The sequence below is a fragment of the Oncorhynchus nerka genome, linkage group LG25 (genome assembly GCF_034236695.1).
Source record: "Oncorhynchus nerka isolate Pitt River linkage group LG25, Oner_Uvic_2.0, whole genome shotgun sequence".
NCBI classification, from domain to species: domain Eukaryota; kingdom Metazoa; phylum Chordata; class Actinopteri; order Salmoniformes; family Salmonidae; genus Oncorhynchus; species Oncorhynchus nerka.
Genome location: NC_088420.1, coordinates 53,987,998 through 54,010,829, shown reverse-complemented (window position 1 = coordinate 54,010,829; position 22,832 = coordinate 53,987,998). Strand labels below are relative to the sequence as shown.

The 22,832-nt window shown below is 44.2% G+C and overlaps 1 pseudogene; it reads left to right on the top strand.

The window, feature by feature from the left end:
- The window catches only part of LOC115108940 (cryptochrome-2-like), a 45,738-nt pseudogene extending 24,339 nt beyond the window's left edge, over positions 1–21,399 (top strand).
- Positions 21,400–22,832: the final 1,433 nt, after the last annotated feature.

The following is a 22,832-nucleotide window of genomic DNA, read 5'->3' as shown; positions in this document are numbered from 1 at the left end:
CACACACACACACACACACACACTAGAATATACAGGTCAGAAAATACTTTATTGCCCTCACATGGTAGTCTTTAATGAGGTCACCTCCATCTTCAGCCAGGTAGTCAATTAAAGCAACGTAAAACCACTTCTCTTGTCTTCTCAAATGGGGGTACTGTTTGGGTTCTGAAATTAGGTATTCAACACAAACCACATACCATTTATTGCTCATTGCTCAGTAACACTGAACAAAAATTCCTCACTGAACTCACATCATGACCCTGATGTAGAATAAAATCACTGTTTTCATTGGATTGAATCTGTGCATATGTGAAGGGTTGAAGTCTATGCATCCACTGATCCAAGTATCCCGTATTACTAAAAGGTGTATAGTGCTTGGGTACTAAAGCAGGGGCTATGACTTAAATTGCAGCACCAAACATCAGCCAGCTAAATATAAAACAATGAATTTTTCCTGAGAATACTTTACCTGGAGTAACACATCCAGCATGACCCGCAATCTGTGTCCAAGTGCTCCTCCCTTGGAATGGAATAAGGACAGCAGCTTAGGGATGTACTGGTCCAACATGGCCATAAACCTTGGCTCAAGATGCTTTGTGGTGATCCTCTGGAATCTTCATTTATCTGAAAGACAAATACTCAAATATGATCAATTAAGAGGTTTGTAGTGGTACAGATATTTCATTTGGTACTGTATATTTTGGCTGCTGACTCACCTGAGAGGTTTCTCTCCCTCGGAGAGCCATTGAGCCTGCCTTGCAAACTGAGTGGTTCTCAACCTTATTGAAAAGTGCTGGGCAAATGCCAACTCGCCACACTTCTGCCGTCACCTCTGGTAATGCTGGTAAGTGCATTATTCTAGTTAGACTGGCTCATATAACAGGAAATCAGTGTTCCTTGTATCCAAAATGGCTGACCACAAAATGATATGGATTCAACTAAAGATTGTATCTAATTGATGTAAGACATTAATTATGCATGTATTGAATGCCTATTGACGAATTCCAGCCAAAGCGAGAGGTTTCTAAAATATTTAGTCACCAACATTGAGGTCGGCATCTTTAATATTAAGGGTAATTATGGCTTATGTTGCTGACAGATTAGACATCATAGATTTCTAAATCCATTTCATAATCATGGTCCTACAGTTGTCACGATCGTTTGTAGAAACGGACCAAGGCGCAGCGTGATTACAGTTCCACCTAATTTATTAATAGTGAAACTTAACAAAAACAATAAACAATAAATGATCAACGAACCGTGACTACAGAGGTGCTACATACACTTACTCAAAATACAAAATTCAATATCCCACAAAACACAGGTGGAAAAAGGCTACCTAAATATGTTCCCCAAATAGAGACAACGATTACCAGCTGCCTCAAATTGGGAACCATATCAAGCACACCAACATAGAAATATGAAAACTAGAACGCCACATAGAAAATAATACACTAGAACACGACATAGAACACCCCAATCACGCCCTGACTTACTATACCATAGATGTCACGCCCTGGTCAAAGTATTTTCTGTTTATCTTCATTTATTTGGTCAGGCCAGGGTGTGGCATGGGTTTTTGTATGTGGTGTGTATGTATTGGGATTGTAGCTTAGTGGGGTGTTAGTTAAGTCTATGGCTGTCTGAAGTGGTTCTCAATCAGAGGCAGGTGTTTATCGTTGTCTCTGATTGGGAACCATATTTAGGCAGCCATATTCTTTGAGTGTTTCGTGGGTGATTGTCCTTAGTGTCCTTGTTCCTGTCTCTGTGTTAGTTTACACAAGTATATGCTGTTTCGGTTTTCGTTACGTTCATTACGTTCTTTGTTTTGTAGTGTTTGTATTGATTCGTGTTTTACGTTTGTTTATTAAACATGGATCGCAATCTACACGCCGCATTTTGGTCCGACTCTCCTTCACTACAAGAGAACCGTTACAGAATCACCCACCAACCAAGGACCAAGCGGCGTGGTAAACAGAGGCAGCAGCAACAGCAGCAGCAGGAGAAGCGACAGGTGCAGCAGGAACAACAGCAGCAGCAGCAGCAGCAGCAGTGGGAGAGGCTGCACTATTTGGATAAATGGACTTGGGAGGAGATCCTTGACGGGAAAGGACCCTGGGCAGAGCCAGGGGAATATTGCCGCCCCAAAGCCGAGCTGGAGGCAGCGAAAGCAGAGAGGCGGCATTATGAGGAGCTAGCACGGCGGGGCGGCTGGAAGCCCGAGAGACACCCCCCAAAAATGTCTTGGGGGGGGGGCACAGGGAGAGTGTGGCAGAGTCAGGAGTCAGACCTGAGCCAACTCCCCCTGTTTACTGTAAGGCGCCATGGATGGAATTGGAGCTGTCGGCGAAGCTGAGTGCTGAGTCTGAGAGTGTTGAGGATGTATTGGACAGAGTAGAGAGAAAGCTGTTGGTTTGGCATAATATGCACGGCATTTGCCCTGAGGAGTGTGTTAGCTGTCCGGTGTCACCCGTGTCAGTTCCTCGTACTCAGCCTGAAACGTGTGTTGGAGTTCCGGGGGATTTGATGCCGGCTATACACACCAGGTCTCCAGTACACCTTCACAACCCGGTGTGTCCTGTTCCTTGCACTCACCCGGAGGTGCGTGGCCCGGTACCACTAGTGCCAGCTCCCCGCACCAGGCTTCCTGTGCGTGTCCTCGGCCCAGTACCACCAGTGCCAGCACCACGCATCAGGCCTCCAGCGCTGCCGGAGCCTTCCTCTCCAGCGTTGCCGGAGCTTCCCGTCTGCCCAGCGCCGTCAGTGCCGTCAGTCTGCCCAGCGCCGCCAGTCTGCCCAGCACCGCAAGTGCCGCCAGTCTGCCCAGCGCCGCCAGTCTGCCCAGCGCCGCCAGTGCCGTCAGTCTGCCCAGTGCCGCCAGTCTGCCCAGCACCGCAAGTGCCGCCAGTCTGCCCAGCGCCGCCAGTCTGCCCAGCGCCGCCAGTCTGCTCAGTGCCGCCAGTCTGCCCAGCGCTGCCAGAGCCTTTCGCCTCTCCTGCGCTGCCGGAGTCTCCCGCCTGTTCAGCGCTGCCAGAGCCTTCCTCCTCTACAGCGCTGCTGGAGTCTCCTGCCTGTTCAGCGCAGCCAGAGCTGCCAGCCTATATGAAGCAGCCAGAGCTGCCAGCCTGCATGGAGCAGCCAGAGATGTCAGTCTGCATGAAGCAGCCAGAGCTGCCAGTCTGCATGGAGCAGCCAGAGCTGTCAGTCTGCATGGAGCTGTCAGTCTGCATGGAGCTGCCAGTCTGTAAGGAGCTGCCAGTCTGCAAGGAGCTGTCAGTCTGCACGGAGCCGCCAGAGCTGTCAGTCTGCATGGAGCAGCCAGAGATCACAGTCTGCAAGGAGCTGCCAGTCTGCAAGGAGCTGCCAGTCTGCAAGGAGCTGCCAGTCTGTAAGGAGCTGCCAGTCTGCAAGGAGCTGCCAGTCTGCACGGAGCCGCCAGAGCTGCCAGTCTGTAAGAAGCCGCCAGAGCTGTCAGCCTATATGAGGCAGCCAGAGCCGCCAGTCAGCGTGGAGCAGCCAGAGCCGCCAGTCAGCATGGAGCAGCCAGATCTGCCAGTCTGCCAGGATCCGCCAGTCAGCCAGACTCTTCCAGATCTGCCAGTCAGCCAGACTCTTTCAGAACTGCCAGTCGGCCAGAATCTGCCAGTCGGCCAGGATCCGCCAGTCGGCCAGGATCCGCCAGTCGGCCAGGATCTTCCAGATCTGCCAGTCAGCCAGACTCTTCCAGATCTGCCAGTCAACCAGACTCTTCCAGATCTGCCAGTCAACCAGACTCTTCCAGATCTGCCAGTCAACCAGACTCTTCCAGATCCGCCAATCAACCAGACTCTTCCAGTCCGCCAGTCAGCCGGGATCTGCCAGGATCTACCAGTCGGCCAGGATCTGCCAGTCGGCCAGGATCTGCCAGTCGGCCAGGATCTGCCAGTCGGCCAGGATCCGCCAGTCAGCCAGGATCCACTAGTCAGCCAGGATCCGCCAGTCAGCCAGGATCTGCCAGTCAGCCAGGATCTGGTAGATCCATCAACCTGCCTGAGCTTCCTCTCACTCCTGAGCTTCCTCTCACTCCTGAGCTTCCTCTCACTCCCGAGCTTCCCCTCAGTCCCGAGCTTCCCCTCAGTCCCGAGCTTCCCCTCAGTCCCGAGCTTCCCCTCAGTCCCGAGCTGCCCCTCAGTCCCGAGCTGCCCCTCAGTCCCGATCTGCTCCTCAGTCCAGTGGGGTTCTGGGTGAGACTACTAGACCATGGTCGGCGGGGAGGGTGGACTATCCAGGGACGCGAGGAGGAGGGACTAAGACATTGATTGAGTGTCCACGTCCCGCGCCGGAGCCGCCACCATGGACAGACGCCCACCCGGACCCTCCCTATTGTTTTGAGGTGCGTCCGGGAGTCCGCACCTTAGGGGGTGGGGGGGGTTCTGTCACGCCCTGGTCGAAGTATTTTGTGTTTATCTTCATTTATTTGGTCAGGCCAGGGTGTGGCATGGGTTTTTGTATGTGGTGTGTATGTATTGGATTGGGATTGTAGCTTAGTGGGGTGTTCTAGTTAAGTCTATGGCTGTCTGAAGTGCTTCTCAATCAGAGGCAGGTGTTTATCGTTGTCTCTGATTGGGAACCATATTTAGGCAGCCATATTCTTTGAGTGTTTCGTGGGTGATTGTCCTTAGTGTCCTTGTTCCTGTCTCTGTGTTAGTTTACACAAGTATAGGCTGTTTCGGTTTTCGTTACGTTCATTACGTTCTTTGTTTTGTAGTGTTTGTATTGATTCGTGTTTTACGTTTGTTTATTAAACATGGATCGCAATCTACACGCCGCATTTTGGTCCGACTCTCCTTCACTACAAGAGAACCGTTACAATAGAGAAACAATGGCTCTCTATGGTCAGGGCGTGACAACAGTTAGATGGTATATGTCATCACATGTTTGCTAAGTAGCCCACACAAGTGCAATTATTGAATGCAGAGATGTACTGTACATACCTTTATTTGTATTTATTTTTTCACCTTTATTTAACCAGGTAGGCCAGTTGAGAACAAGTTCTCATTTACAACTGCGACCTGGCCAAGACAAATCAAAGCAGTGCGACACAAACACAGAGTTACACATGGAATAACCAAATGTACAATCAATAACACAATAGAAAAGTCTATATACAGTGTGTGCAAATGAAGTAAGATTAGGGAGGTGAAGCAATAAATAGGCCGTAGTGGCGAAATAATGGCAATTTAGCAAATGAACACTGGAGTGATAGATGTGCAGAAGATGAGTGTGCAAGTAGAGATACTGGGGTGCAAAGGAGCAAAACATTAAATTAAATAAATAACAATATGGGGGTGAGGTAGTTGGATGGGGTATTTACAGATGGGCTATGTACAGGTGCAATGATCTGTAAGCTGCTCTGATAGCTGATGCTTAAAGTATGTGAGGGAGATATGAGTCTCCAGCCTCAGTGATTTTTGCAATTTGTTCCAGTCATTGGCAGCATAGAACTGGAAGGAAAGGCAGCCAAAGGAGGAATTGGCTTTAGGGTGACCAGTGAAATATACCTGCTGGAGCGTGTGCTACGGGTGCGTGCTGCTATGGTGACCAGTGAGCTGAGATAAGGTGGGGCTTTACCTAGCAAAGACTTATAGATGACCTGGAGCCAGTGGGTTTGGCGACGAATATGAAGTGAGGGCCAGCCAAAGAGAGGATACAGGTCGCAGTAGTGGGTAGTACAGTGGGGCAAAAAAGTATTTAGTCAGCCACCAATTGTGCAAGTTCTCCCACTGAAAAAGATGAGAGAGGCCTGTAATTTTCATCATAGGTACACTTCAACTAGTGCAGACAAAAAGAGAAAAAAAATCCAGAAAATCACATTGTAGGATTTAAAAAAAATTTATTTGCAAATTATGGTGGAAAATAAGTGTTTGGTCACCTACAAATAAGCAAGATTTCTGGCTCTCACAAACCCAGGCTAACAAGTTGAATCAGCCAAACAAAATTGGCTCCAAAACCACCATAAAAAAAGCCAGACTACGGTTTGCAACTGCACATGGGGATAAAGATCGTACTTTTCTGTTTGGCCATAATGTGCCATAATGTGGAGGAAAAAGGGGGAGACTTGCAAGCCGAAGAACACCATCCCAACCGTGAATCATGGGGGTGGCAGCATCATGTTGTGGGGGTGCTTTGCTGCCGGAGGGACTGGTGCACTTCACAAAATAGATGGCGTCATGAGGTAGGAAAATTATGTGGATATATTGAAGGAACATCTCAAGACATCAGTCAAGAAGTTAAAGTTTGGTCTTCCAAATGGACAATGACCCCAAGCATACTTCCAAAGTTGTGGCAAAATGGCTTAAGGACAACAAAGTCAAGGTATTGGAGTGGCCATCACAACGCCCTGACATCAATCCAATAGAAAATTTGTTGTCAGAACTGGAAAAGTGTGTGCAAGCAAGGAGGCCTACAAACCTGATTAAGTTACACCAGCTCTGTCAGGAGGAATGGGCCAAAATTCACCCAACATATTTTGGGAAGCTTGTGGAAAGCTACCAGAAACATTTGACCCAAGTTAATCAATTTAAAGGCATTGCTACCAAATACAAATTGAGTGTAACTTCTGACCTACTGGGAATGTGATGAAAGAGATAATAATAATTCTCTCTGACATTTCACATTCTTACATTAATCTGGTGATCCTAACTGACCTCAGACAGGGAATGTTTACTGGGATTAAATGTGAAAAACTACTGAGTTTAAATGTATTTGGCTAAGGTGTATGTAAACTTCCGACTTCAACTGTAAATACACTACATGACCAAAATAATGTGGACACCTGCTGGTTGAACATCTCATTCCAAAATCGTAGGCATCAATATAGAGTTGGTCCCCCCGTAGCTGCTATAACAGCCTCCACTCTTCTGGGAAGGCTTTCCACTAGATGTTGGAACATTGTTGTGGGGACTTGCTTCCATTCAGCCACAAGAGCATTAGTGAGGTTGGGCACTGATGTTGGGAGATTCGTTTTTCTACTTGCACGAATGCACACACATACACGCGCAGACTGAAATCAGAACCATGGACAGCCACATCATATTTAGCTTACGTTGATTGTCTTTGGTGTCTTTTAGTTGTCAATGTATTAGACTAAGCAGAGGTGATTTGATGAAGTTGAAATGGTGCTGGAATCTAACTGGAGTTAGAATACAATATAACTGCAGTACACTGTAATCTAACTGGAGTTAGAATACAGTATATCTGCAGTACACTGTAATCTAACTGGAGTTAAACCCCACCTCTTTAAGAATACCTAGGATATATCTTCTCCCCCCCCCCCCTTAAAAAGACCTAGATGCACTATTGTAATCTAACTGGAGTTAGAATACAATATAACTGCAGCAGGCTGTAAATACTGCATCCCCCCCAAAAAATGTTTTTTACTGCAGTGTAACTGCAGTTACAGTGCAGTATAACTAACTGCAGTACACTGGAGTTATTCTGTAATCACTGCGTCCAAAATACCACAGTCGACTGCAGTTTCAAAACTGCAATCTTTTTTCGTAAGGGTCTAAATCAATAGTTGTTTAGTGGTCCGAAAGTGTCGGAAACATTAACTTGGTTGACCCTGCTGTAGGTCATGTATCTGTCTGTTACTCTACATGCAATATGCTTTGTGGACTTCACTGGCCAGAGGCCTATAGTACATATATATATATATATATATATATATATATGTATGTATGTGTAATATGGATTTGTTTTATGTGGGGCGGGGGCATTGACTTCCCCCGTGATTTTATCCACACCCTGCTAGCAAGTTTCTCATTATTGCATTTTTTGCTTCTGCTTGAGTACTACAAATCGCTCCATTTTAAATCTTTATTGCAAGGTAATTCGACTGCACATGTTAATGCAAAAGCTCAACATCTATCTTATACTGCCACCTGTTGGGAGTTTGTGGAATTTGACTGCTCGGAAACTATTTGAAATTGTGCTGTATTTGGTAGTCTGCACATGTAAAATCGAAATATTACCGCGAGCCACCAATCAAGGCTCTGCGAGCTGCGCAATGACTATGCCTGGCCTAACACAACACAGCCTACAACTCAGACACCTTCATTTCCTCCACAAAGAAATAAACTGAACACTGAGAATATGCATCAACCTGCTTAATTACCCATATTTTCTACCATGCAATGAGTTTGTTCATGCATGAGACAAGATGATGAATCACCATTAGTCTTGTGAGGTGCCTATGAGAAGAAAATGTTTTCCACCTTTCAGAAATAGAGCCTATGGTTAATAAGTAAATCAAGCCACACTAAACAACCTGTAAAGAACTAAGTGGTCTGATGCCAGTCACCTGTTTTCACATGCTCTAAGAAATGGCACTTTTGTATGTCTCAATTCATCTCTGAAAGGTTGATAACTAAGAGGAGAGAGAAAACATCACTCTTTTGACAGTTGTGCAAAGATTGTCTCACAGACTTTTAGGCTGATTGTCATAATACAATCATTCAGAAGTTATGTGCTTGTGAACAGCCACTTTGCCAAACTTTGAGATGTCCAATTGACAGCGCTAGATGACATGTTGTGAACGTGTAGTGGGGGAAGCACCGACCAGCCGGTTAGAGAAAGGGTTGCTTATGTAAGAGTCCTTCAGGTCTGAGAGCAGTCAGCACATTTCATATTCAGCTGTTAAGCTCTTATCACCATTGTGTGTATAGCAGCAGGGCCTAGATGGTTGAATAGCCATCAACATCAGATGTCTATAAAACTCCAATAACAGCCTCTCTTCAGAAGTACAGATACAGTGCACACTGCTGCCTATTTTGATAGTGAATGCAGTGATAGTGATGAAATTGTTCTGCACAGAGATGTGATCACTATAGGAGATTGTTGCATCTATTCAGCCACTGCTTCAACAGATAAGCAGGGTTTTATTGGATCAAAAAGGGGGCTTAGGTGGTGGGCGTGGCACGGGGCGAGGCAATGGGTGCTGTCGGCAAATGTCTTGCGGTTCTACACATTTTGCCATGGAGCTGAGAGAACATTTTGGTTAATGCTGTATTATTTTGCTCCAACATTGTTCTCTAAGATTGTATATATTTATTTGAAACATATAGGTACTTGATCTTTTCTACATACCGTATATCAGGTTTTAGCATTTTTCCATTCCAGAATTTTGAAATCCCAATGGCAGAACAATCCCTGGAGGATGTTTAGAAGGTTCTGTGACTAGTAAGAAACCACTGGTTGCAACAAGCACTGATGGAGAATACTCTGTTTTCCCTCATCTTAATAAACACATTGACTTACGTGTACACTCTGGCAACCTGTCATGCTGCCTGGGCACACAGCAGATATAGGCCCAATAGGTGAATACAAAATGTGTTTTCCTGAACACGCATTCAGATTGATTTCTCTGCCCTAGTAGGTACAAAATTGTGTCAATATCATGCAGGCGCAAACAGTATTGTTAGGTTCTGATCTGTATGTCTGGGAGATATGGCTAGTCTGGCATATCTGTCAACAGATAGTCCCAAAAACCTCACTGGATAATGATCTCAACCCCAGTACATACAATATGTCATGTTATCATTTCTCATCCTCTGTCATTTTTTTAAATGTATAAAAATAAAAATAAATACTTTTATTTAACTAGGCAAGTCAGTTAAGAACAAATTCTTATTTTCAATGACGGCCTAGGAACAGTGGGTTAACTGCCTGTTCAGGGGCAGAACGACAGATTTGTACCTTGTCAGCTCGGGAATATGAACTTCCAACCTTTCGGTTACTAGTCCAACAGCTCTAACCACTAGGCTACCCTGCCGCCCCAATTCCCACCTCTATACCCGTCTCTATCCCTCCTCCTGCCTTTGTATTCTCTGTAGGAGTGGAACATCACCCGGGTGACCTTTGGGAAGGAGAGAGATGAATCCATCATTAAAACTTCCCAGGAGTTTGTTAGTGGAGACAATAGTGGGGAATTCTAACACACTCTACAACTTGGACAGGTTAGTCACTCACTGTCACACTCAGTAGGAAGGGCCCAATAAGTGAAATGCTTCTCTCCGTGATAGTGCTTACCTGCAAAAATCTCTGAAGCTGGAGACTTATATTTCCCTCACTAACTATAAACATCAGCTATCCGAGCAGCTAACCGATCGCTGCAGCTGTACATAGCCTACCTCATCCCCATATTGTTTTTATGTACTTTTCTGCTCTTTTGCACACCAGTATTTCTACTTGCCCATCATCATCTGCACATCTGCACGTCTATCTCTCCAGTGTTCATTTGCTAAGTTGTAATTACTTGCTACTATGGCCTATTTATTGCCTGACCTCCTCACGCCATTTGCACACACTGTATATAGACTTTCTTTTTTTCTATTGTGTTATTGACTGTACACTTGTTCATTCCATGTGTAACTCTGTGTTGTTGTTTGTGTCGCACTGCTTTGCTTTATCTTGGCCAGGTCGCAGTTGTAAATGTTCTCAACTAGCCTACCCGGTTAAATAAAGGTAAAGTAAAAAAAATTAAAAATAATTTTTAAAAACCTAGTCACAAATCTGTTTGTGCTCTGTAGCCAGAGGACAATGACCATAGGAGTTAGTAAGACGACATAAACAGATCTGGGACCAGGCTAGTGCTTACCTACCCATGTCATTTGAAGTTATGTCTCCCAATTCTGATTAGTCCGATAACTGTACATTCAATAGTGATTTGAATAGTATTTGAATTTTGAGCTCAAACTGTTTCCGGTGGCATATTCAACACGGTTGCTTGCTGGATAGAGAAGAGCCAACTGGAAAATAAGAGTGTAAATTGAGAAAATGCTCACGGGTAGGGAAACGGCACATCTAAGAGCATGTTCAATTATAGGCCGTGAACACCGAGTTTTCGGAGAGGAGGAGGATGCTCGGAATACATAGTTTGAACATGTCAACCATATCTTTAGTGTACAACATTTCTCCCTCCATGTCAATGAAAGGGAAGCGGCAGCGGAGCAGTGGGAGCACTGAGCAGAAAAATCCAGAACGGCAAGTCAGGTTCCAGAAAATCCAGAACCCCAGGACAGTGTAAAGTGCAGTATTGGTGGGGTATTTTGCCCGGGAGGGATCAATAAGATTATAATTTCTACTTTCACATTTCCACAACGTCTGTTGTCAGCACAGTAGCTTCCATTCAGCCTATTTCTTACTATCCAGTAGGCTAACCGATGTCAGTATGTTACTGTAACTAAACTAGAGCACAGTGGGTTACATAAATGTGATCGATGCTCGAAAGACACGCATGCTGCGAGCAAAGCTCCGGAGGTCAAAGGGGAAAAAGCTCTCACTGATGTAGAACCAACTGAAAGAGTTTTGATGTTTTACTTCCTACAGCAGAGAGTCCCATAGCTCAGTGCTGTCACACCACACAACGTGTGCGCCAAGCAGTGAGAAGATGAAATAGCTAAGCAGGGAGGCAGTCACCGTGGCAGACTTGCGAGTGGCGGCCCGGTAGGGTGGCAGTTTTCAGCCATTACAAACCATGTTTCTGCTGGAGACTCATGGGGGCTCTTGATACGCCTGTTTGGCCCAGCCCACAACAGGGAATGATCCAATAGGAAGGTCTGAAAGGCTCCAGCCAGCACCGATATAGATGACGTGCTGTAACTTCATCAGGGCATGGTTAGGGAATGGCTATGTAGATACTGCTGTTCTATAATGAGTCATGATGCTGCCATTTTATTATCATTTGTTAAATATATATTTTATATGTACTTTGTTGTACATCCTGTATATGGGTAATGGAGAAGATGAATAACAACTTGATAACGATGATCAAATCAAGTACCATGACTATGTTTACTTTACAAGTGGACTATAAATCATTTATACAGTAGGATTTTAGATTTTACTCAATGTAAAAACTACAGAATTTCAAAGACTGAAAAGTAAAACTGTATTGGTATTATGATGTTTTGAATTGTGCTGAGAAATTATGTACTGTGTAGTTAACTTGAAACAACCAGTTTGTTGGTGTGCAAAGATTGCCAGATCAGAATCAATTGGCATTTCAAAAAGTTATGCTCTATTTTAATCTTGAAATTATGTTTTAATCATTTCCACCTCTAGATTTACAGTGCCTTCAAAAAGTATTCAAACCCCTTGACTTTTTCCACATTTTGATACATTACATTGATTGGAGTCCAATTGATTGTACATGATTTAGAAAGGCACACACCTGTCTATATAAGTCCTACAGTTGACAGTGCATGTCAGCGCAAAAACCAAGCCATGAGGTCGAAGGAATTGTCCGTAGAGCTCCAAGACAGGATTGTGTCGAGGCACAGATCTGGGGAAGGGTACCAAACACATTTCTGCAGCATTAAAGGTCCCCAAGAACACAGTGGCCTCCATCATTCTTAAATTGATGAAGTTTGAAACCATCAAGCTCTGCCAAACTGAGCATTCGGGGGAGAAGGGCCTTCGTCAGGAAGGTGACCAAGAACCCTGTGGTCACTCTGACAGAGTTCCAGAGTACCTCTGTGGAGATGGGAGAACCTTCCAGAAAGACAACCATCTCTGCAGCACTCTACCAATCAAGCCTATATGGTAGAGTGGCCAGACGGAAGCCACTCCTCAGTAAAAGGCACATGACAGCCCGCTTGGAGTTTGACAAAAGGCACCTAAAGACTCTCAGACCATGAGAAACAAGATTCTCTGGTCTGATGAAACCAAGATTGAACTCTTTGGTCTGAATGCCAAGCGTCACCTCTGGAGGAAACCTGGCACCATCCCTACGGTGAAGCGTGGTGGTGGCAGCATCATGCTGTGGGGATGTTTTTCAGCGGCAGGGACTGGGAGACTAGTCAGGATCGAGGCAAAGATGAAGGGAGCAAAGTACAGCCAGATCCTTGATGAAAACCTGCTCCGGAGTGCTCAGGACCTCAGACTGGGGTGAAGGTTCACCTTCCAACAGGACAACAACCCTAAGCACACAGACAACAGACAGACTTGAACATCTCTGGAGAGACCTGAAAATGGCTGTGCAGCAACGCTCCCCATCCAACCTGACAGAGCTTGAGAGAATCTGCAGAGAAGAATGGGAGAAACTCCTCAAATACAGGTGTGCCAAGCTTGTAGCGTCATACCAAAGAAGACATTTGTATTAACAGCATCATTTCCCCACACCAACAGTATTATTATTGACATTTCTACAAAGTTACCTCGGGCCAAGTATTCAGAAACTGTCTCAGAGTAGAAGTGCTAATCTAGGATCAGTTATGCCTTTGAGATAAATAATGAGTAAGATCACAAGAACAGGATAATCAAATCAAATCAAACTTTTTTTTGTCACATATAATCAAATCAAATCAAACTTTTAGGTAAGTGTAGACCTTACCTAAAGGACCTGATCTTAGATCATCACTTACTCTGATTAGTTTCATGAATATGGGCCCAGATGTCAATGTTTTAATCCCACTGTCCCTCATGTTTCTGCTGTTATCAGGATAATTGAGAAGGACAACGGCAGTCCTCCGCTGACATTCAAGATGTTCCAGGCCTTAGGGAACAGGCTAGAGCTGCCTAGGAAACCCATGCCCACCATCGCACAAGAACAACTGGACAGCTGTCAGACGAAGACCGCAGACAACCACAGACCGACACTACAGCGTCCCCTGTTCTGGAAGAGCTGGGTAATCAATCAATCCGATGTATTTTACAGTGCCTTCGGAAAGTATTCAGAACCCTGGACTTTTTCCACATTTTGTTGTTACAGCCTGAATTTAAAATGGATTGCATTTATATTTTGTGCCACTGGCCTACACTCAATACCCCATAATGTAAGCCAATAAGTAAGTCAATAAGTATTCAAACCCCTTTGTTATGGGGGGAGGTTCTACAAAGCTAACATATGGAGTTGTTTTAAGATGGTCATACCAAGGATCATTTATTAAGGCATTTGATTTTGAATTTCAGGACCCTTTTAGGTATCGAAAACAATTATTTGATGAAACATTGAATTTAGCCTTACTACTATTAACCCACAGAAACGCATTGAATAAAACATTTTAAACTGGTACCGGGCTAGCTTCAGATGTTTCCTGTGACGCTTGTGGGGGCTGTAGAGCAAAACTGATAACACCATCGTGTTCGTGAGAGCGTCATCTTTCCATTCCTTTCGTATTCGTTTGAACGCTACAGACATTTTGGTGAGAGGATTGATTTTCGGGATGTCTCATGTTCCGCAGATGTGGAAGGTCGCCATTGGTGCATGCGGTGGATATCTCTAGTTTAGACTGATTTTGATGGGGATTTGTTTTTGTTTTTGTGGGGCACAGACATCGAATCTAGGGGGTTAACCCTTGGTGCATGCATTATGCTTTGGATGGTGTATCAATACACCCAGTCACTACAAAGATACGGGCGTCCTTCCTAACTCCGTTTCTGGAAACCGCTCAGGGATTTCACAATGAGGCCAATGGTGACTTTAAAACAGACTTTAATGGCTTTGATAGGAGAAAACTGAGGATGAATCAACAAGATTATAGTTACTCCACAAAACTAACCTAATTGACAGAGTGAAAAGAAGGAAGCCTGTACAGAATACAAATATTCCAAAACATTTTTCTATTTTTTTTATTTCACCTTTACATGCATCCTGTTTGCAAGAAGGCACTAAAGTAATACTGCAAGAAATGTGGCAAAGCAATTACCTTTTTGTCCTGAATACAGTGTTATGTTTTGGGCAAATCCAATACAACACGTTACTGAGTACCACACCCCAAATGTTCAAGCATAGTGGTGACTGCATCATGTTATGGGTATGCTTGTAATTGTTAAGGACTGGGAGTTTTTCGAGGATAAAAAATAAACGGAATGGAGCTAAGCACAGGCAAAATCCTTGGGAAAACCTGGTTTAGTCTGCTATCCACCAAAGACTGGGAGATGAATTCACCTTTCAGTGGGACAATAACCTAAGACACAAGGCCAAATATACACTGGAGTTGCTTACCAAGAATGACAGGGAATGTTCCTGAGTGGCCGAGTTACCGGGTTGACCCAAATCTGCTTGAAAATATATTACAAGACCTGAAAATGGTTGTCTAGTAATGATCAACAACCAACTTGACAGAGCTTAAAGAATTTTTTTGAAGAATAATGCCCAAATATTGTACAATCTAGGTGTGCAGAGCTCTTTCGCCTCGATCACACCGACAGCGTGAGATCCATTTTAATCCCACTTTGTAACACAACAAAATGTAGAAAAAGTCAAGACTTTCTGAAGGCTCTGTATAAATCCCCTTTTACATCAGCAGTTGTCAGAAAGGGTAATCCAGACTAGGGAGAAGGGACCATATGGAAGAAGGTCATTTTATCTTTGACCTAAATCTACTCTTTTTGTTTCATTAACACCTGGTGGAACAACAGTGTGATTGTACAGTATAATATAGTGCTTGACACATTTCCACCATTGTGATATCCAGAACTGTTACATCCTGTTATTCCTCACGTACTGTGTGCAGTACTGTTTGCAGTATTGTCTGTTGACAAGGAGAAATAGAGAGTCACAGTGTCCATGTACATTTGATGCTTGTTTCGGACTGTGCAGAAAAGCCTGGGTGAACTTGTGGACCAGGATCTCCGGGATTCAAGACTCAAGGACTGGCTTCCAGTTGAAGCCCAGCTACAAGACCATGTGGAAGGGTGAGGAGTCTGAGTGCCTCCAGGCTCTGAGAGACTCTCCACCTCTGGCAAACACGTAGACAGAAAAGCCTGGGTGGAACTAACAATCACCACCTTCAGTGGACCAGGATCAACACCCCCTTAAAAGATTTAGATGCACTATTGTAAAGTGGCTGTTCCACTGGATCTTAAGCCATGTAATATTCATGTAAAATAATAGAATTTCAACTAGGCTAATAAAAACTAGACTTGATACCAAAATGATACCAAGGCAACAAACAAACAAAAAACAGGGAGAAAGCAAATGATTTTAACACATTTTGTCAGGTTTTTGCTCTCAAAATCACACTTTGAAAATGTATTAACCGTCCTTGGACACTGTGCTATCTAACCTCCAAATGAGCTTCAATGCCATACAACACTCCTTCCGCGGCCTCCAACTGCTCTTAAACGCTAGTAAAACCAAATGCATGCTTTTCAACCGTTCGCTGCCTGCACCCGCACGCCTGACTAGCGTCACCACCCTGGATGGTTCCGATCTTGAATATGTGGACATCTATAAGTACCTAGGTGTCTGGCTAGACTGTAAACTCTCCTTCCAGACTCATATCAAACATCTCCAATCGAAAATCAAATCTAGAGTCGGCTTTCTATTCCGCAACAAAGCCTCCTTCACTCACGCCGCCAAACTTACCCTAGTAAAACTGACTATCCTACCGATCCTCGACTTCGGCGGTGTCATCTACAAAATAGCTTCCAACACTCTACTCAGCAAACTGGATGCAGTTTATCACAGTGCCATCCGTTTTGTCACTAAAGCACCTTATACCACCCACCACTGCGACCTGTATGCTCTAGTCGGCTGGCCCTCGCTACATATTCGTCGCCAGACCCACTGGCTCCAGGTCATCTACAAGTCCATGCTAGGTAAAGCTCCGCCTTATCTCAGTTCACTGGTAATGATGGCAACACCCACCCGTAGCACGCGCTCCAGCAGGTGTATCTCACTGATCATCCCTAAAGCCAACACCTCATTTGGTCGCCTTTCGTTCCAGTTCTCTGCTGCCTGTGACTGGAACGAATTGCAAAAATTGCTGAAGTTGGAGACTTTTATCTCCCTCACCAACTTCAAACATCTGCTATCTGAGCAGCTTACCGATCACTGCAGCTGTACATAGTCTATCGGTAAATAGCCCACCCATTTTTCCTACCTCATCCCCATACTGTTTTTATTTTTTTACTTTTCTGCTCTTTTGCACACCAATATCTCTACCTGTACATGACCATCTGATCATTTATCACTCCAGTGTTAATCTGCAAAATTGTAATTATTCGCCTACCTCCTCATGCCTTTTGCACACAATGTATATAGACTCTCTTTTTTTCTACTGTGTTATTGACTTGTTAATTGTTTACTCCATGTGTAACTATGTGTTGTCTGTTCACACTGCTATGCTTTATTTTGGCCAGGTCGCAGTTGCAAATGAGAACTTGTTCTCAACTAGCCTACCTGGTTAAATAAATGTGACATTTAAAAAAAAAAAAAATTAAAACAACAGAATTGGATGTGGGTCGTTCCACCTCCAAAAGCACAAGAAAGAGAATTTTGGCACACATCATCTCAGAGTCAAAACTGTTCGCTGCTCTGGCCCCCCAATGGTGGAACAAACTCCCTCACGACGCCAGGACAGCGGAGTCAATCACCACCTTCCGGAGACACCTGAAACCCCACCTCTTTCAGGAATACCTAGGATAGGATAAAGTAATCCTTCTCACCCCCTTAAAATATTTAGATGCACTATTGTAAAGTGGCTGTTCCACTGGATGTCTTAAGGTGAACGTACCAATTTGTAAGTCGCTCTGGATAAGAGCGTCTGCTAAATGACTTAAATGTAAATGTAAATGTAGATTGTTCTGATGTCGTTTCCGTTAGAAACCGATAAGATTACCATTCCTGCAACATTCTTTTGGGGCACACAGCACACCGCACACAGCAGGGCTCAACATTCAACTGAAAGCTACTGGCCGAATGAAACAAATACTGCCCCGAGTCGATCTGACAGGAAAGTGAATGATGAGAGCATCATTTCAATAGCAGGTGATTTTATCTTTCATTTTATGGGCTGAGCAAGTAGCCTATACAGCAGGGATCGTCAACTAGAGTCAGCCGTGGACCGTGTAGTGGTTATTTCTGTATTATCAAATGAGGAAAGACAAGCTTATCACACAAGTCGGTTATACTTCTTTATTCACTTATTAGTAAGGGAGCAGGTCAATACAACCCACACATACAAGGTGAATCGATTGAGTGCTCTAATAATACAGAGAAGCAAGGGGTTTATATTGAAACACAAAACTGCTTAGTCATGGTTGGTTCCACCCTCCCTGGCAGATCAGGGCAATTTAAGCTACCTTGTTTTCATCTTGTGGCTATGTGTATCGGGTCATAGCAGACGTTGGTTCCGTTACTCCCTTCTCTACCAAGCTAGCCTCCGTTCTCTTCTCTCTCCCCACAGCTGTGCCCTTGGAAGACAGTAAAAGAACAGGAGGGGCCGAAGTACAGTGGTCACTTCTCAGAGGCTCTTTGTCTTATGCCGTGTGACCAGCTTATTCAGAAGCAAAGAGAAATGGAAATAATACAGGTCTATCTGTTTTTCAAGCTGATCTCTATCCCATGTCCCTGACTACACGCCTAGACCAGCTGATCTCTATCCCATGTCCCTGACTACACGCCTAGACCAGCTGATCTCTATCCCATGTCCCTGACTACACGCCTAGACCAGCTGATCTCTATCCCATGTCCCTGACTACACGCCTAGACCAGCTGATCTCTATCCCATGTCCCTGACTACACGCCTAGACCAGCTGATCTCTATCCCATGTCCCTGACTACACGCCTAGACCAGCTGATCTCTATCCCATGTCCCTGACTACACGCCTAGACCAGCTGCGGGGAGTGAACGTGGAAGAAATGAACCATCCTTTCTCAGAAGCACAGCATTGGCACCAAAGACATGTCTATACCATTGTTAAGCATATTAACTGTTAAATATGAATATTAAACAAATCAGGTAAATAGGCACTGATTCAAATCCCCGAGCCTGAATAAGAGCGTCTACTAAATATATAAAATATATAAAATGTCAACAGAATTACAAATCATTTGTAGACTGCAAATTGACTGCAAGAAACCCAAACAGATATAGTTTGACTAAAACGTAATAATTTCAAAGCTTACATTTGTTAGGAGGACATATAAAAGTAACCTGTAAAGCTTGTCAGATGCAAATATACATCTGGGCTAAGCCACAAAGCATGTTATCAGTTAGTCAGTGTCTTAGAGCATGTAACATTGGTGCTTTTCTCTATTGGGGCTTTTCCCTATTGGTGCTTTTCTCTATAGGGGCTTTTCCTTATTGGGGCGTTTTCCCCTTGTCCATGTGTTTAAAGAGCTTTTACCAAATACAGAATGTCAACGCAGTGTTTCCTTTATCTTAGCCTATTACTTCCACAAAACAGTCCAATATGTTTCTCACAAATACAAGACATTTACACACACATAAAAGCATTGGGGGACATGGGGATTTACTTAATATACAAAGCATGGCATAAAGACAACCGAGCGTAAATCATAGTCCACAGACGATAAGACGCAATGCATAGATAAACTGCTTTGAGACCACCATCTGCGGGGGATGCAAATCACAAACGCTCACCTCCCCACAATTCCCAACCAACGCGGCTCCGCTACACATCCTCTATTCATTTTAATGTGGTGACATTGGAGAAATAGCTTGAGCTCCTCTGAGAATTTTAAAAGCACGAAAGCCAACGGTCCAATATACTCGAACACTGCTGTGCATACACATACACGTTTTTGGACTATGATAGACGCTTAAGAGAGACAGTAGTGGTGCCGCTTCACTAGAATCTGACTAACTGTATTCTGTGCTGGTTGGTTTTGCCTGTCAGGTATTTGAGGAGGTGCCTCTGGATGCAGACGAGAGTATAAACTCAGGCACTGGATGTGGCTCTCCTGCAGTGTCTTTCTTCCAGCAGTTCTTCTACTGCTACTCTCCTGCAGTGTCTTTCTTCCAGCAGTTCTTCTACTGCTACTCTCCTGTAGGCTTCGGACGAAGGAAAGACCCCAGAGGAGACTACATCAGGCACACACACACGCGCACGCACGCCCGCCCGCACACACACACACACACACACACACACACACACACACACACACACACACACACACACACACACACACACACACACACACACACACTAAAGCAGGGTACACACCACACACACATACACACTCACGTAGACACATACACGTAGACACATAGACACGCGTAGACACATACACACACATAGACACACACGTAGACACACACACATGCACACAAACTCCGGTACACACTACACACACACTACATCAGGTACTGACATAGACACCCACACTACACACAAACACAGACACTCACTTTACTGCCCTCCTGGGCTTCAGACAAAAGACGGTGATTGGTCCGTGATTACCACAACGTTTGTGCTTTGGCAGAATAATTGATGCAGCTGCTTGTGTCAACGAGGCCTACCCTCTTTCCCTGCTCTGACATTCGTAGGCTTCATCTGCGCGGCACCTTCAGCATTTAGATATTTGTAAAATGGCTTTCGCAATATTCAATCATAGTCTTTATTCGTTGAGTGACAACCAACGTAAGTTTCTGGGTCATTGTCACCAAATGCAGTGTAGAAAACATCTTACTGCTGATTGGGGCTTTTTGATTGCCAGGTTCATTGTAAACAGATGTGGGTTTTTGTCTGCTTTCAACAGCCAGTGCATTTGGTAACTTTTACATGATCATTTTCATAACAAGGACAGCAACCATTTTTTGGGAGAGAGCAGCTCTCCTCCATAAACTTCCAAACGGTCACAACTATTTGCTTTTGAGATGGGGGTCAAATCCAAAACTGTGTTATATTAATTCCCTAGTTATGTCATAGCTCATTTCTAAAAATAGATTTTGGCATATTACTAGCTCAAAGCATTTGAATCTGCTATATGACAAGTTAATCAGTGGGTGATGAGAATGCTGGATAACAAGGTGGGGGCACAAAAAAACAGAAATTTCCCCCCCCTAATCTGTTAGTGGTAGATGTACACACACACACACAAACACACAGAGCCACTCAGCTCAGAGAAGTCAATTCAGATAGATCCAGGTCAGCTCCTGAGCTCCATCAGTACCGTATTAACATTTTGAATAGAACATGAATGGGTACATGCAACAATTGTTTGTACATCGAATCACATCGATTCGTTGATTGAATCTAATTGAATCACACAGAATCGTTTCAAACTAAAAGTATCATTCCTGTATCGTATCATAGCCCATGTATCTAGATGTGTATCAAATCGTGCTTGTAAGGAGGGAGAGATGCACATCCCTAATAACAATGCCTGTCCCTAACATATCTGTGATTGTCTATCTCACAGGCGCTACATCCTTACACTAAAGGACTATCCCAACTACTACATCTATGAGCCGTGGAGAACCCCAGAGCCTGTCCAGAAAGCAGCTAACTGCATCATGAATGGACTACCCTAAGCCCATGATCAACCACGCAGAGGGCAGCAGGCTCAACAGAGAAAAGATGATGAAGGTCTTCCAGCAACTCTCCCACTCGTTCTCTTCTGATTCCACATCATGGTTCTCTCTCACAGTTCCTATTGAGAACTGAAGCAATTTGGCTCTTGATTCGGCCCACAACTCCACCACAATCCTCTAGCTAGTCATTTGACTCTTTTTGCATCCTGTTTTTACAAAGCACTTCTCCTGGCTTATTCTATGGACGTAGAGAGAGCCACCTAGTGGTTAAATGTTGTTGTTGTTTTCTTTGGATGTTCTGTTTTACCATTTTTTCTGTGTTATGTTTTCATTCTGCCATCAGCCGTTATGTGGGCTATTTCCAGTCAGTTGCTGCCATGGTAACAGTGATGTAACGTGTGTGTGTGTGTGTGTGTGTGTGTGTGTGTGTGTGTGTGTGTGTGTGTGTGTGTGTGTGTGTGTGTGTGTGTGTGTGTGTGTGTGTGTGTGTGTGTGTGTTTGTGTGTGTGTGTGTGCGTGCGTGCGTGCGTGTGTGTGTGTGTCCATCAGGTCTCCTGGCCACTGTGCCCACCATCCAGGAAGAGGCAGTGCCTCCCCCAACAGACGACTTTTAGATCAGCAGCAGCACCTGTGGTATGTAGTTTTTTTAAATTTATCATTTAATTAACCAGGAAAGTCCTGGTCAAGAAAGCAGCATTTTCCAGCTTTTAGTTGCTGCTTTAGATTAACGTAAAAAAAACAAGCTATGATTTGAAATTTAATGCATGAGTTTTCTTTTCTCAAAGTTTCAATGTATCAGCTAAACAAATACATGTCGTCTAACAGAAAGTGAAGGATACATGTACAGGAAAAAGACATGACCAATCTAAACTCTATTTAATGCAGTCACCCACACACACGTTGTCTGCCCAGTCCAACACTCTGAAGAGAGGCAGGCCCTCCGAACCATAGAGCACCCAGAAGTGCACCCACCCGAAACACCAGCACACCATCAATGCCCAAGGAGACAAGCGGCAACAACAGGAACAGCACAGGAGCAGTGGGAGGAACAGTCAGAGCAGCAGGCTGTAGAACAGCCAATGGATCTGCAGTGGCACACGATAACAAGACACTGGGTTGTTCTGTATTCTGAAATGTGAGGCATTTTACTGGACCTCTTCAGAAGTCATCAAATTTCAGTCAAATAAAATCTTTCAATACTCTTTCTGTAGGCCAGGGATCATCAACTAGATTCAGCCATGTGCCAATTTTTTTCTTCAGTGGATGGTTGGGGGGCGGAACATAATTACAAATCATTTGTAGACTGCAAATTGACCGCAAAAAGCCCAAACAAATACAGTGGCTTGCGAAAGTATTCACACCCCTTGGCATTTTTCCTATTTTGCTGACTTACAACCTGGAATTAAACTTGATTTTTGGGGGGTTTGTATCATTTGATTTACACAACATGCCTACCACTTTGAAGATGCAAAATATATTTTATTGTGAAACAAACAAGAAATAAGGCTTTTTTTTTTTACTTGAGCGTGCATAACTATTCACCCCCCCAAAGTCAATACTTAGTAG